General features: G+C 36.6%; 1 pseudogene; it reads right to left on the bottom strand.

Moving 5' to 3' along the window:
* Window positions 1-431: 431 nt before the first annotated feature.
* LOC149812209 (putative xyloglucan glycosyltransferase 12) lies at window positions 432-13,043 on the bottom strand (annotated as a pseudogene).
* Between the last annotated feature and the right edge of the window lie 2,931 nt (window positions 13,044-15,974).

Raw genomic sequence — 15,974 nt, 5'->3', positions numbered from 1 at the left:
ACAGAACTGATCTGTCACAAAATCCGTCGCTAATTAGCGATGAATCATGGTTGTCGCTAATCCATCGCTAAATAGACATGAATTTAGTTTTGCGACAGATTATATTCCGTCGCTAATCCATTGCTACAATAGCAACAAATTAGCGATGGAATATAATCTGTCGCAAAACATCAAAAATTCATCACTGAATATTAGCGATAGATAATATCCGTCGCTAATATGTTGCAAAATTTTTAAAAAAAATTAAAAAAGAGCTCTGAGGCGTGCACCTTATACGCCTTGAGGCGGGCCGCGGCGTGCCTCAATCAAAATGCCACAAACAACTTCCCAGCTGAGACAATTGGTAGGTCAAGATGTTGTGCATAATGGCAATTTACAGTCAACAATTTACCAGGTAGAGTTGAACTAACTACACATACATGCTTTATTTGTTATGTAAAACGTTTGGAAATAAGAAACAACATGTTGTAAGTGCAGACCTTGGCACAAATAACATCAAGTACGCAGAGCCAGAATAACTGCATTGGAGCAGAATGCCATCGGTGCTGCTATTTTATATATGCTTCATATGACTCTGGGAGCTCACATTGGCACTATAATTAGGCAAAAGAAATGAGTGGTAATATAAAACAATACACCAACAATACGAGGACCATGATTATCATTTTTTTAAACAAAGGTCAATTAATTAAGAGAACAGGAAAAATGAGAACCTAAGAGAAAACGTAAACATCCAAGAAGCAGCCCTTGTTACCTCTACATCATTGAGGAAGATAAATTTCCATCCCTGGAGGTGAGCTCGAACTGCATTGTCCATGTCTTCTACGGTGGTCCTCTCAAGCCATCCACCAAACTCTTCCAAGGCCTTTTTTCTCCAAACACCAGCAGTCCCATTGAACCCAAAGAAATTCAAGAATATGTCATTCATCTGCTGTTCCACTTCAAAATGGAATGCAAGGTTAATGTTTTGTAATCTGGTTAACATATTCTCATCCTTGTTCACAAATGACCACCTTGCTTGAACCAAATCCACATCCAAATTGTCCTAAAATCACAAAAAAATGAAACCTATAAAAATTGAAACAGTGCACATAGAAATTTGATTTAAAAAAAGGATAAAAAATGCAAATTACATACCTTGAAATAGGGAACTGTTCTTTTCAAAAAAATCAGGATATGGCTGGAAATCGACATCGAACATGGCAATGAATTCATAATCCTTCACATAGCTACAGTTCATGGCAGACTTGAGATTTTCGGCCTTGTACCCGCTCCTGAGAACGCGGTGCCTATAAACAATATTAGCACTAGTCTGTTGCCATTTCTCTACCTCTTCATTAATAAGCAATTGAGTTGTTGGATCATCTGAGTCATCTAAAATCTGAACAAGGATACACTCTTTTGCCCAATTCAGGTTACAGACAACAACTATGGATTGCTGATAAACCTTTGGAAAATGAAAAATCAAAGATCATTCTCAACAACCAGCTGATATAACAAAACATGTGGGAATAGACAACATCCCTCTCTTCATTAGGAATTAGTAATCCCAACAACCCAGTGATAGAGAATGTAAATCCAAGCACTAAAAACCACCATGATAGAATTAAAATTTGAAACTACCATCCTTTTGTCTGAACTCAAACCCCATAAATCAATGCAGGCATGAAAATTTTACGAGTTTTAAACTAAAATTTCATTGATTTTCATAAATCAATGAAAATCGAACATTTCAAGAGAATTAAAACACGAGGTACACAATGCTAGTCAATTTTTCATCAGAGGTTCGAAATTTGGGATCAAAATGCCAAGGACGTGAAGGCAAATTTACCACTTTCTCGTTACACATGGGAATCTGAACGAGAATCATGGGAAAATCGGCATCGTGTCCACCTTTAACATCGGCATTAGGCTCGATTTTTGCCTTGGGGATAGGCTCGATCTTCTTGAATCTGATCCAAAAGCAACCCAGACACAGGACTAACCTGTCCAACGATTGAATCAGAAACAATACGATGCAGGCGTCAGAGAGAAGCTGAAGGTGAGGAGCAATGTACTCCACCCTAACGAAAACCTAGAAGGAGTAGAGAGAATGGAGGAGGGTCTACACCCCAAAGGAAGGGGGAAGCAGAGCCGAGGGGCATTGAAGTGTGCCTGCAAAGGAGCTTTGGATGTGGAAGGAGGGGCCAAGGGGCGTCGACAGGGTGAGAGAGTCGTCGTGGCCAGTGGAAAACGAGGAGGAGAAGCCACCTGTTGTGTTGTCAAAGGGGGCGTGCCTCTTGGCGCAGAAGGCGATGGTGCCACCACCCGCCGCTCTAGTGGAGCCCTTGCACACAGAGAGAGTCGCTAATCTGGCGATGCATTTTGTATGGAGGCTGCGAGGAGAAAGGAAGGGAGAGGACGGAAAAGGGAGAGATCGTGACCTAAATGGGCCTTTTTATATCGCAAATTAGTGATGGATAAATTATGTCGCTAAATTCATCGCAAATTTGCGATGGATTCGCGACGGACAATTTTTATCGCAAAGCCCGTCGCTAATTTGTGACATATTGGTGAAAAAAAAATCGTCGTTAACCTATGCCTATTCTGCGATGGATTGCGCGACGAAAACTATCCGTTGCTAATTTGCGATAAAATTTTTTTTTCGCTAATTTCGTCACGAATTTCAATTTTGGCGACAACTTGTTTTATCTAGGTAATCCGTCGCAAATTTGCGATGAAAAAAATTTGTCGCTAATTAACAATTTTCTTGTAGTGTATAACGTATATGTTTTGGCCCCACTTAGACCTTAAAATATATATATTTTTAAAGATAAACCTCTAATCGGTTCAAGATTCAAGATGGTATGTCTAAGTTGTTTTTAAATTGTATCGGTAGGGGTCTGCCTAACCCTAGCTAGACAATAAAAAAAAAGAAAAGTCCACGATTCTGAGTTCCTTAGAAGGCTCTTAAGTACACGGTTCTCCAACCCTAGGATAGGGAACTATGCTAGTGACATGAATATAATCCTATGATCTCATATCACTTTAGATTGAGACTGAGGTAATCAAACACACCCTAATTGAAGAGGTTGAGGCCTTCCTTTTTCTGTTAACAATACTTGCCATCCTATCAAAGGAAAGTTGAGGCACATGGATTGATTGTCACAGGGGCATAAAGCCTATAAATTGTTTTGGCTTATCCTTCATTGCACTTTTGGACATGTAACCCCTTTTTTGGCATTTTTTGCATGGTTAAAAGCTGAACCTTGTAGGTGACTTTAGAGGGCATTTGAATTGCTGTCCACACGCATCCATGGGATGCATGAACACAATATTATTATGTTCTGGGGATGCCATTTTGGTGTCTGCCGTTGCTCCATGCTCCCCACCCACCCACAAAATGGTGGAGGACGAAAAAACACGTACGCACCCCCAAAAAAATGTCTTTTTCTTGGGGCTCATGAATAGCGCACACTACAAGAATTCTGCAAATTAGCAAAGGACACTATCCAACAATAATCCATCGCAAATTCGACGCGAATCCGTTTAGCGACGGCTTAGCGATGAATAGCGTCCGTCGCAATTTCCTGGTCACAAATTAGCGACAGAATTGATCTGTCGCTACTTCCATCGCTAATTCATGATGGATTAGCGAATGTCATGATCCGTCGCTAAATAAGGATTGATTTGGTTTTATGACAGATACATATCCGTCGATAATCCGTCGCTAAAATTTAACGACGGATATACGTATTCGTCACCAATTTATCGATGGATTTGCGATGGATTACATTCCATCGCAAAACATCGACTGATTTAGTTTTTGAGACAGATAAATATTTGTCCTTAATTCATCGATAAATTTGCGATGGATATTAGTGACGTATAATATCCGTTGCTAATCCGTCATAATTTTTAAAAAAATAAAAAAAAAATCTTCTAAATATAAATATCGAGAAAAAAAATCTCGTTATACAATTTATATAACCTGTGTATAAAAAACAAAGTACACATAAAAAATATATATACAAAGCAGGTGAAACAAATTTAACACAAGTTATAAGTAAAAAAATTTAACAACCCACTATAATCCTCGCCAAGTTCTAATTATTTATAAGTGAACATATACAAAGAGTTTCGTTTGAAACAAGTACGTGAAACAAATTCAACACATGAATCTAATCATCGCCAAGATTCAGAGCATCATCCTCTTCATTGTCTCAATCTGCCCCTTCATCCATGCCTCCATCAGCACCTCTACGCTGATTATCTCCAGCATTCTACAAAAAAACCGAAATGTTAGTATTGATAAACAAAATATAATGAAATAAATTATATGCAATGCACCTAATCTAAGGCAATCAAAGTAACATGGTTGAATGACACATAGACTAGCAATAAAGTGAAGGACATTAACAAAATTCAGATATGTGTTCTAAGGCTGACAAAAAAAAATCATAGTGATTCAATCATGCATATATATGTTTTAAGGTTGTCAAAAAAATGTCATAGTGATTCAAGTATGCATATATGGTTTATAAGGCTGTCAAATAAATGTGTTATATATCGCAATCATGCATATATGTGTTATAAGGCAGTCAAAAACTTTTATAGTAATTAATTCATGCTTATATGTGTTCTAAGGTTGTAAAAAAACTTTCATAGTGATTAAATCATGCATATATGTGTTATAAGGCAGTCAAACAATTTCATAGTGATGAAATCATGCTTATATGTGTTCTAAGGTTGTCAAAAAACTTTCATAGTGATTCAATCATGCATATATGTGTTCTAAAGGTTGCCAAAAAACTTTCATAGTGATTCAATCATGCATATATGTGTTATAAGGCGGTGAAAAACTTTCATAGCGATAAAATCATGTTTATATGTGTTCTAAGGTTGTAAAAAAACTTTCATAGTGATTCAATCATGCATATATGTGTTATAAGGCAATAAAAAAATTTCTTAGTGATGAAATCATGCTTATATGTGTTCTAAGGTTGTCAAATTTTTTTTATAGTGATTCAATCATGCGTATATGTGTTATAAGGCAGTCAAAAAGCTTTCATAGTGATGAAATCATGCTCATGTGTTCTAAGGTTGTCAAAAAACTTTCATAGTGATTCAATCATGCATATATGTGTTATAAGGCAGTCAAAAAAATTCATAATGATTCAATCATGCATATATGTATTATAAGGTTGTCAATTTTTTTTTATAGTGATTCAATCATGCATATATGTGTTATAAGGCAGTAAAAAAACTTTCATAGTGATGAAATCATGCTCATGTGTTCTAAGGTTGTCAAAAAACTTTCATAGTGATTCAATCATGCATATATGTGTTATAAGGCAGTCAAAAAAATTCACAATGATTCAATCATGCATATATGTATTATAAGGTTGTCAAAAATTTTTTTATAGTGATTCAATCATGCGTATATGTGTTATAAGGCAGTAAAAAAACTTTCATAGTGATGAAATCATGCTCATGTGTTCTAAGGTTGTCAAAAAACTTTCATAGTGATTCAATCATGCATATATGTGTTATAAGGCAGTCAAAAAAATTCATAATGATTCAATCATGCATATATGTATTATAAGGCAGTCAAAAAAATTTATAGTGATGAAATCATGCTTATATGTGTTTTAAGGTTGTCAAAAACTTTCATAGTGATTCAATCATGCATATATGTGTTATAAGGCAGTAAAAAAACTTTCATAATGATGAAATCATGCTTATATGTATTCTAAGGTTGTCAAAAAACTTTCATAGTGATTCAATCATGCATATATGTGTTATAAGGCAGTCAAAAAACTTTCATAGTGATGAAAGCATGTTTATATGTGTTCTAAGGTTCTCAAAAAACTTTCATAGTGATTCAATCATGCGTATATGTGTTATAAGGCAATCAAAAAACTTTCATAGTGATGAAATCATGCTTATATGTGTTCTAAGGTTGTAAAAAAACTTTCATAGTGATTCAATCATGCATATATGTGTTATAAGGCAGTTAAAAAATTGCACAGTGATTCAATCATGCATATATGTGTTATAAGGCAGTCAAAAACTTTCATAGTGATGAAATCATGCTTATATGTGTTCTAAGGTTGTCAAAAACTTTTATAGTGATTCAATCATGGGTATATGTGTTCTAAGGCAGTCAAAAAACTTTCGTAGTGATGAAATCATGCTCATATGCGATAAAATCATGCATATACTAGCTTAAAATCTAACGACATGAAACAAATGACATGAAACTTTATACCTGATGGGCACCAGAGCTCATGGGACCTGTAGACGAAGTTTCCCTATCCCAAAAAAAGTTGCACAACTCATTATGGACAAGGTTGGAAATGACTTCATGTAAAAAGTCATGCATTATGTCATGAAGAAGCTGGCAGATACCATCCCAAGAAATAGCAGGGTCAATTAGACAGTGAGAGTTGATACTGGCGGAAGAACTCTAAGAACCCTGGCTGCAGGAGGCAACAACTGGTGTGGTGTTCATGTTACTCACAAACCCGAACACACGACCCTTTTTGGGCTCACCGATTGCAGTCACCCATGCTTTAGGATCAAAAGACGGATGCTGAGTGGAGTCATCACCATATCGCTCTACCATCTACTGCTCGTATGACTCCTACAAAGTAACGATTACAGTATGAATTAATAATTAAGAATTATAATGTTTATGATAATGCAATACAATGTTTATTAATACAATAAATACGTATCATTGTCGCTCTCGCCTTCTCTGATACAAACTCTTCCGTGCTCTTACGTTTATGTGTTTCAACAAACACATCCTTGTAAGGTATAATACCTTATTTTTCTACTTTTTGCGAGGTTAAATGATAAAAAAATCAATTAAAAAGTATGCAAAAATACTTATAAATTTGACAATATATATTGATGAGTTACCATTTTCTTCTGGTGGCTCCCCAAAGTCCTAAATCCACCTATGTGTAGATGAGCATCTGGCATCTTTGCTCAGTTTTTTGTAGCCTTTGCTGAGCGGTTTCAAAATTTATGGTTTGCTCACTTATCGCATATTGCATCCCAATAATCTGACCTGATAGTAGAAGGGTCATGACCCTTCCACTGCGGTGTATCATCTATCTCACCAGCTGCTTTTATTGTTGCAGTTTTCATATTGTGCAGCATGTCGACAAATCGACTGACAACCACCTTCTACCATACTAGCCTCGCGTCCTGATTTTCCTTCGCAGTCGCGAAGCGATTCGAAGCTTATAAATAATTTTAGAAAGTTAGTACACATGACTATAAAAAAAATTAAATATGAAACACATTAGCTATGATAAACGATTATATAGCATGAATGAGGACCACAATCTGTCCAACACCTCCTTCAGGTACTATTTCCATTGAGCGACTGGTCTCAGAAGATGCTGAACTAGTGTCTTCCTAATTTTTCGTATTACTTCTTGTGGCTCGAACATCGCGCTACACATGAATTGGTACACATTAACAATCGGCTATCGATATACATTATTTATAAGATAAGTATTAGATAAGTGACAATGAAATACTTACAATCGACTATTGATATACATTATTTGAATGAGTCGTCATGTGTTAGACTGAGAAGACCCTGCATTCGGCGTTGTCTCGTGATTTGTGTGAATAACTAGTGTAGGTGGGTCATGTGCAGGTGAAACATCATCTATAGAAAAATGAGTTAAAAATTCACACAATGCACATTTAAACTAATCAAGTATATAATTATTTAAATGATGTAACTATCAAAGCATTACGTGAAGATGAAGGCTGAGACTGACTATCACGACCTCCACTTGATCCTCGACCACTGAGTGCTCGACCACTGTGACCTCCACGAACCATATTCTAACAAATAAAAATGTTATTTGGATCAGTTAGATAACTTTTGATCTTAGCATGGACATGACATATGCATGAAATGTAAAGATTTAAAGGTCTTACATGAATAAGTTTTATAACTATGCATGAACTGTGCATGTACATGCTAAGTATGCATGGAATGTAACATGATATGCAATTCCATGAACATGGATACAAAATCAAATTGAAAATAACTTCATGCAAGCATAGATACAATCACATCAAACATTGCAATACATTCAAATCATTCATATCACAACAATGTCAAACATGTACCTGCAGCAAGTACACTCCAATATCCTGTTAACTACTACCATGACTAGCATGAACTCCGAACTATAAAAATAAGAGCACTTCTATTTTCATACATTCAAATCATGCTCAACATGATCTCCGAACTCCAGCAAAACAGTCTTAGATATTCACAATTAAGTGAGTGTATCAATAAGAAAATGTTGTATTCAAGAAAGTAAATAACATGTGATGCGTTTACATCACTTACTCACCATGGGTATTTACCCAATTTGAATGTTTTTGCCTTTGCACTTTTTCTTATTTCTTTTTGCATTGCATTTTTAGCCGCATGCGATGCTTAGCACTAAGCATCAGGCAATTAGCTCAGCTACACACCTGCAAAGTACAAATATACAAAACAATACAATACATTTCTATGTTGTGCTCGTGGTGTGGATTCAGTGTACGTATAAACTAACTTTGAGAATCTATCATACAACATGAATAACATTCTAAAACTTTAGTTTAGGCATCCTACCTTTTCGACGCGATGAAAAGTAAAGCGAAACTCGGGATCTTGAAAGTCCAGTGCGAGTGCTACTAGACACGATCTACTTATCCTTCTCACAAAGAGAGAATGTTGCAGTTGCACACACACACAATGACCAACTTATCTAAATATGATCTCGCATATGAGCGATAGAAACAAAAACAAACTTTTGTAACCCGATTTGCAAAAAAAACAAGTAGCAGACTAACAAGTCCAACAAAATTGGACAGCCATGTGGGGTAACCCCACGACTGCACGCAGTCCAGAACATCACTCCTCACGATGGCACAAAAATCGAGTTATCTAGATCCAATACATGAAGACCATATAAAAAAATCAATGCAAAAGTACCTCTATTGTTATACACAACAACCCTGCACGATTCCCAATGTTAGAAATCGACACACAGACGAGGTGTTTGCCAAAACATAGAAGCAAAAACAAACTCAATAGATGGTTAAAGCAGCTAAATAGTAAACAGGAATTCAAAACTAACGCATATATGCAGAAATTCGAGAAAACCTCGATTAGGGTCATGTAGTTTGGTCAAAAATATTAGGTTGAACACACCAAGGAAAATTAAACGATTGAAATTGCTTGTGTAATAAAACCAAAACCCAATTTGGTGGTAGCAGACCTGACCAATGTTGTTTTGTAGAAAAAAAATGCTCGCCTATCAACATAATCCGAGATTGAATTACTCTAAAGGTCAAAATCCCTATTTTGATGGCCATTCAAAAAAGAAGAGCCATCAACAACACCCGTAATCTGTTAATACCTTAACGAGGGAAGAGAGTAACATATACATAGAAAGAAGATTAGGAAAGGGGGTCACCCAAACATACCTTCAGAGGCCTGACGAGATGGATGGAGCTCGACTGGTACACGACCGCTCATCGTTGTTCCCGCATGAACAAGGGCAGAAAAGAAAAAGAAAAAAAAAACATAAAGAAGGGCCAATGAGGAATCTGGTACTGGCCGATGAGAATTGCGACAGTGGAGAGCCTCTGAGTCGGCACTCGTCAGGGAGACGAAGTGAGTCTTGACGACAGTGGTGGTGTAGGATGGAGAAAAGAAAGGAGGGGAAGAAAAGAGGGGATGGGATGTCGGCGATGGCGCCGCTCCGACGGCCTGCGGATAGGGAAGAAAAGAAGTGAGGAGAGGACTCAGGGAGGAAGAAGAGGAGGTCAGCAAGGGTCGTAGGTGGGGGGGAGGGTGGGGGGGACTCCAATGGCTGTCGGCCAGATACTAGAGGTCGGATGGGAGAGAAGAGAGGGCAAAGAGGGATGGGGGTTGCGGTGAGAGTGGAGGTGCAGTCAAGGAGAGAGAGGAGGAAGGCAGAGAGGACCCTTTCGGTCAGCGAAAGGGGGGGGGGGGTGGAGAGAGAGAGAGAGAGAGAGCAAAGTTAATTTTGTGCCCTAGCTGCATTGTTTTACATAAAAAATTAATGATGGATTAGCAACGGAAAAATTTTGTCTTAAAATCCGTCGCAAATTAGCTACAAAAAAATTATGTCGCTCATCCATCGTGAAGTTGCAATGGAGTTTGAGAGAGAACGTTTCCATCGCTAATTTGCGACGGATTTTGAGACAGATTTTTTCCATCACAAATTTCGCAACTAATTCCAATTTTAGGGACGACTAATTTTCTCTCGCTAATTTGTTGTAAAATTATGATGGATTATTTCCGTCGCAAATTTCTGTTGCTACTTAACATTTTTCTTGTAGTGCCAGGATAGTGCATTCTGTCATGTCTGTGGACGTGTGTGGACTTCTCACACTATCCATCGGCATCCACTATTCAAACACACCCTTAATCTTATGGGGCATTTCATGGGCAGGATATAATAACTTCCTTGTGTCTATAGCTGTGTCCATGTGACATATGTTTTGGATTGCAGCCACTTAGTCTATGAAGCGTTATTCGGAGAACAAAAGGTTTAACTTGTTAGAAATATGGATCAGACCCGTATGAGTGCAAACCAAGTCCAAATGGAGCAAGCTACTGCAGGACAAATAGAATTCACTTAGGTGAAAGAAAACTTACCAAATGAGGTAAAACCAGATAAACATGTTAGTTGTACAAGTCAAGAGAACTCACCAATTGAAATGAGGATAAGCACACATGCTGCAAAGATCAACAAAAAGATTACTCAAACAGAAAATCATGTAATTCAATACAATAGAAAGATTATCATGATCAAAGCCAGCTGAGAATCCATGATTTTTGGCTACCTAATGTACTGACCTGTAAATAGATTTGTAACATTGATTATAAATAAAAATAATTCTCTCATATGGTACAAGTGAGAGAGTAAGACATCAGCCATGGACGTCGGTCTTCTTTGGACTGAATCACGTTAAAATATCATGTGTTCTATTTATTTTTCTTTTCTTTTATGGTATCAGAACACAAGGCTTGCACCATGAGTTCATCTAGCTCTCAATCTAGTGAATCTTCTAACTCTAGGCTGAGGCAAGCTTCAGGTATGTCATCATTTGTTTTGTTTCAGCATGTTCCCATCTATCTGCATCACTTTCTTGCGATAAAACTCATAGGAGAAAATGATCTCTTATGGGAATTGCAATTCAAACACATACTCCACACTCTTAATCTGATGGATTTAATAGACGGGAATAAGCCAACTCCACCTGAGTTCAAATAAGGTATGTCTGAAATCAATCCAAATTTTATAGAATGACAAAAAATAGATCAACTGCTACTTAGTTGGATTTTGTCATCACTATCCGAAAGTGTGCATATCCAAGAAGTGGGCTTGAGTTCTTCATTTGACATCTGGAACTCTCTTAAGATGTCCTATGCTACTCATTCTTGATCCAGATGATACAATTGAAATCTTAACTGCAGGATTTGAAAAGGGAACAAATCCATGGATGAATATTTTCAGAAAGCTAAGAACATATAGCTCACCAACTTGTTGTAGCATCTAAGCCGATGTTAGATAAAGATTTAATACTACAAATTCTGAGAGGCCTACTCAGTGAATATAATGCTTTTTGAATAACCATAGAAACTCATTCAGACCCTATCACTATCAGTGAACTGCATGGGCTTCTTCTTATTCAAGAAGCACATATGAAAGAATTAGATGAGCGTGATGTGGATCAAGCCCTTCCCTTAGCTAACATTGTTTCCAAACAAGTTTTTGAAAGTCAAGGTTGTGGTTATGGTAGTAGAGGCAAAGGAAATAGAGGTGGCCATTATCCTCGAGGTCGAGGAAGATTTGGTGCATGTTCTAACAATGATTGTCCACCACATACTATTTGTTAGATCTATGATAAAAGAGGTCATTAAGCAAAACAATGTTATTCATTGTCAAAATATACTCAAAATAATCATGTTACTCCCCAAGCATATTATACCGCTCCTCACAACATTCCAGCCCAGTCGCTTAGTGAAGACAACTGGTATCCTGACAGCGGTGCTACGCATCATATTACAAATGACATCAATAATTTGTCAATGTCATCAGAATATCATGGATTAGATGCCTTGAAAATTGGTGATGGCTCAGGTTTGGCAATAAAAAATGTTGGCTCTTCTAACTTCAAGAAAAATTTTATGTTGAAAGATATTTAACATATTCCTAGTATTTTCAAAAATTTGATTTTCGTTCAAAGATTTTCTAAAGAAAATAATGTGATGTTTGAGTTTAGGCCCGACTCCTGTTTTGTAAAGGATCTCTGCACAAGAAATATCCTAATGTGAGGAACAAGCAATGAATGACTTTATCTTCTAAAAGGTGACAAGGTGACACTGGGAAAAGAAATAAGGCAGCTCATGTTGGTGAGAAAGCATCCATAGAATACTGGCATAAACGCATGGGCCATCCATCTTTAAATATAGTTTATCAAACAATCAATAAGTATGGCTTATTGTCTTTAAACTCTTTTAAATTTTATGTGTGTGATTCATGTCAAAAGAGCAAAAGTCATGTTTTATCTTTTAATAAAACCTCTAATATTGTTAGAGAACCCTTGGATATTATATACTCTAATGTTTGGGGGTCTGCTCCAGTTATTAGCACCAATGGGTTCAAATACTATGTCTCTTTTATTGAAGGTTTTTCTAAATATGTGTGGATTTATCTAATCAAGCAAAAATCAAGAGTGATCATAATTTTTCGATCCTTCAAAACTCATATTGAAAATATCTCTAGATGAAAAATTCAATATCTCCACACAGTTTGGGGAGGTGAATACTAAAGATTGTCTAAATTTCTTGATGATTATGGTATTGGGCATCACATATCGTGCCCACACACTCACCAACAAAATAGAATGGCAGAATGTAAGCACAAACACATAGTGGACACAAGTCTAACCTTGATAGCCCAATCTTCTATGCCTAAGAACTTCTGGTTATACGCCATCACTACAACAAATTTTCTAATAAACCAAACTTCCTCAAGAGTCACAGACAGAAAAACTCCCTTGAAAAAAATTCTTTGGTACAAAACCAGATTACAATTTTTTAAAGGTGTTTGGATGCTCTTGTTATCCATGTTTGAGAGTATCATTCCAACAAAATTGATTTTGTGTCCTCAAGGTGCGTGTTTTTGGGTTATGCTCCACTCCATCATGGATATTATATGGATATGAAATCTAGAAAAATTATTACCTCTCAAAATGTTGTGTTTGATGAAACAAGTTTTCTCTTCAGAGATAGAGTGATTGAAGTCACATAATATAAGGTCGAGATTATTGAAAAGCTGATCTGTATCATCCCTAATGCCACTAAAAGGCTAGAAAGACCACATGTCAATGATGATCATCTTGAACCTAATAAAGAAGAAGTCAACAGTCATTTCTCACACCAACCTCAAGATCTACCTCAATATGACCCTATCACATCAAACCCAAGTAGTCAAGATCAACTTAAACATGAATCTAGTGACTTTGATCCATCTCAGGATATGTCTCTTATTGTTTCTCATCCCACTAAGACCCATCATATGATTACCAAATTTTAAGATAAGACCTTGAAACCGAAAGTATATCAAAGTATCAAGTATCCTATACCAATGACCCTTTTGACTCTTCTTGCACAGGATAATGAATTCATCTTCTTCAAAGAAGCTGTCAAGGAACCTAAGTGGCAAGCTGCCATGAAAGATGAATTTGATGCTCTTATCAAAACCCATACTTGGACCTTTGTTTATTTTCATCAAGCCAAACATGTGATCGGATGTAAATGGATATACAAAGTTAAACGAAGGGTTGATGGAACTCTTAAAAGATATAAGGCTAGACTTATAACCAAAGGGTTCAGTCAACATGAGGGAATATACTACTTTGAGACCTTTAGCCCAGTAGTTAAACCAACCACTATTAGACTTATTTTGTCGATAGCTATCAACAAAAAATAGATCATTCAGCAATTGGAAGTTCATAATGCCTTCTTACATGGATATCTATCTGAAGAAGTGTATATGGATCAACCTCCTGGATTTGAAGATCTAAAGTTTTCTGGTTATGTCTATAAGTTGCAATGTGCCCTGTATGGTTTAAAACAAGCACCTTGTGCTTGGTTTGCTTGTCTTAGCTCCTTTCTTCAGACTTTGGAATTTATTGGGGCAAAAAACTGACACATCACTTTTTATTCTTAAAAAAGTCATCTCATACAATGTTTGCCTTAATCTACATGGATGATATAATTATCAAAGGGGATTCTCCAACATACATTCAAAAGTTGACTTAAAAATTGAGAGCAAAATTCTCCCTAAAAGACTTAGGCCCTCTACATTACTTTTTGGGTATAAAAGCAAAATTTATCATACAGAGGATTGAACTATCTCAGAAAAAGTATGTATTGAAATTGGTAAATCAAGTTAATATGATTGGTGTCAAGCCATTGTCAACCCCAATAACTCTTTCTTCTCCTCTTTTGGCAACTTCTGGAACACCTTTCAACAATCCTACTCTTTATCAGAGAATAGTTGGAGCATTACAATATGCAACAATGACAAGACATGACATTTTTTTTGTTGTGAATCGAGTCTGCTAGTACATGCATGCTCCAACTGATCAACATTAGATGTCAGTCAAAAGGATTTTGTGATATCAGAAAGGAACCTTGCATCTCGAATTCAAGATCAATACCATATCCAGTTTTGAAGTCAATGCCTACTCGAATGCCGACTGAGCTGGATGCCCTAACAATGGAAGGTCCATTGGAGGGTATGCAAATTTTTTAGGTATAAATCTTATATCCTGGATCTCCAAAAAGCAAGCCACTGTATCAAGATCTAGTACAAAATTTGAGTACCGAGCCTTGGCCAACACTACTGCTGAAATGATTTGGATTAAGTTTCTTCTAGATGAATTGAATATACCTTTAAAATCAACACGAGTATTATGGTGTGACAACATTGGGGCATCCTATCTTGCAGCACACCTCGTCCACGACAACATAAGCAAACACATAGAAGTCGACATTCATCTGAGACAAATTATTAAAAAGAAAACTTATGGTGAAATACATATCCACCAAAGATTAGATCACATATATACTGTCGAAACCTTTGTTGAAACCTTTACCTGGCCCACGGTACAAGTTTTTAAGTGGCAAGCTCAACATTTTTCCCAAGATGCTGAACCTGACGGGGGGCTGTTAGAAATATGGATTGAACCCATATGAGTGCAAACCAAGTCCAAATGGAGCAAGCTGAGGTAAAAGGAAACTTACCAAATGAGGTGAAACCAGATAAACATGTCAGTTGTACTAGTCAAGAGAACTCACCAAATAAGGATAAGCACGCATACTGCAGAGATCTACATAAAGATTGCTCAAACAAAAAATCGTGTAATTCAATATAACAGAAAGATTATAGGCCAGCTGACAATCCATGATTTTTTGCCACCTAATGTACTGACATGTAAATAGATTTATAACACTGATTATAAATAGAAATTGTGCTCTCATATAGTGCAAGTGAGAGAGTAAGAGAGCACCTGTGGACGTAGGTCTTCTTTGGACTGAACCACGTTAAAATATCATGTGTTCTATTTGTTTTTCTTTTCTTTTACAACTAACCAGTGGACTTTATAGTTAGAATTGCAAGTTCATCATCTAAGATTGCTACTCTGAGGATCTTGAAACCCATTTTTGTGTTCGTAAGTATCACAAAGACCAAGATAAATGAATCCTTTTTATCCCCTGTTTCCTTTTTCCAAGAATAGTGTTCTGCTTCTGACTTTAGTCATTGTGAAGCAGATGATTTGAATCCTTTGTTTTTTCTTTCTTTCCCTCCCATTTCTGTGGTTCACTATTAAAAGAAGAAAAAAGTCCATTGTAAAAGCAA

This window comes from Nuphar pumila, chromosome 17 (assembly GCF_984573655.1).
Source record: "Nuphar pumila chromosome 17, dmNupPumi1.hap1.1, whole genome shotgun sequence".
NCBI lineage: Eukaryota > Viridiplantae > Streptophyta > Magnoliopsida > Nymphaeales > Nymphaeaceae > Nuphar > Nuphar pumila.
The sequence above is the reverse complement of the archived record's forward strand: the minus strand, read 5'-3'. Positions and strand labels throughout refer to the sequence as shown.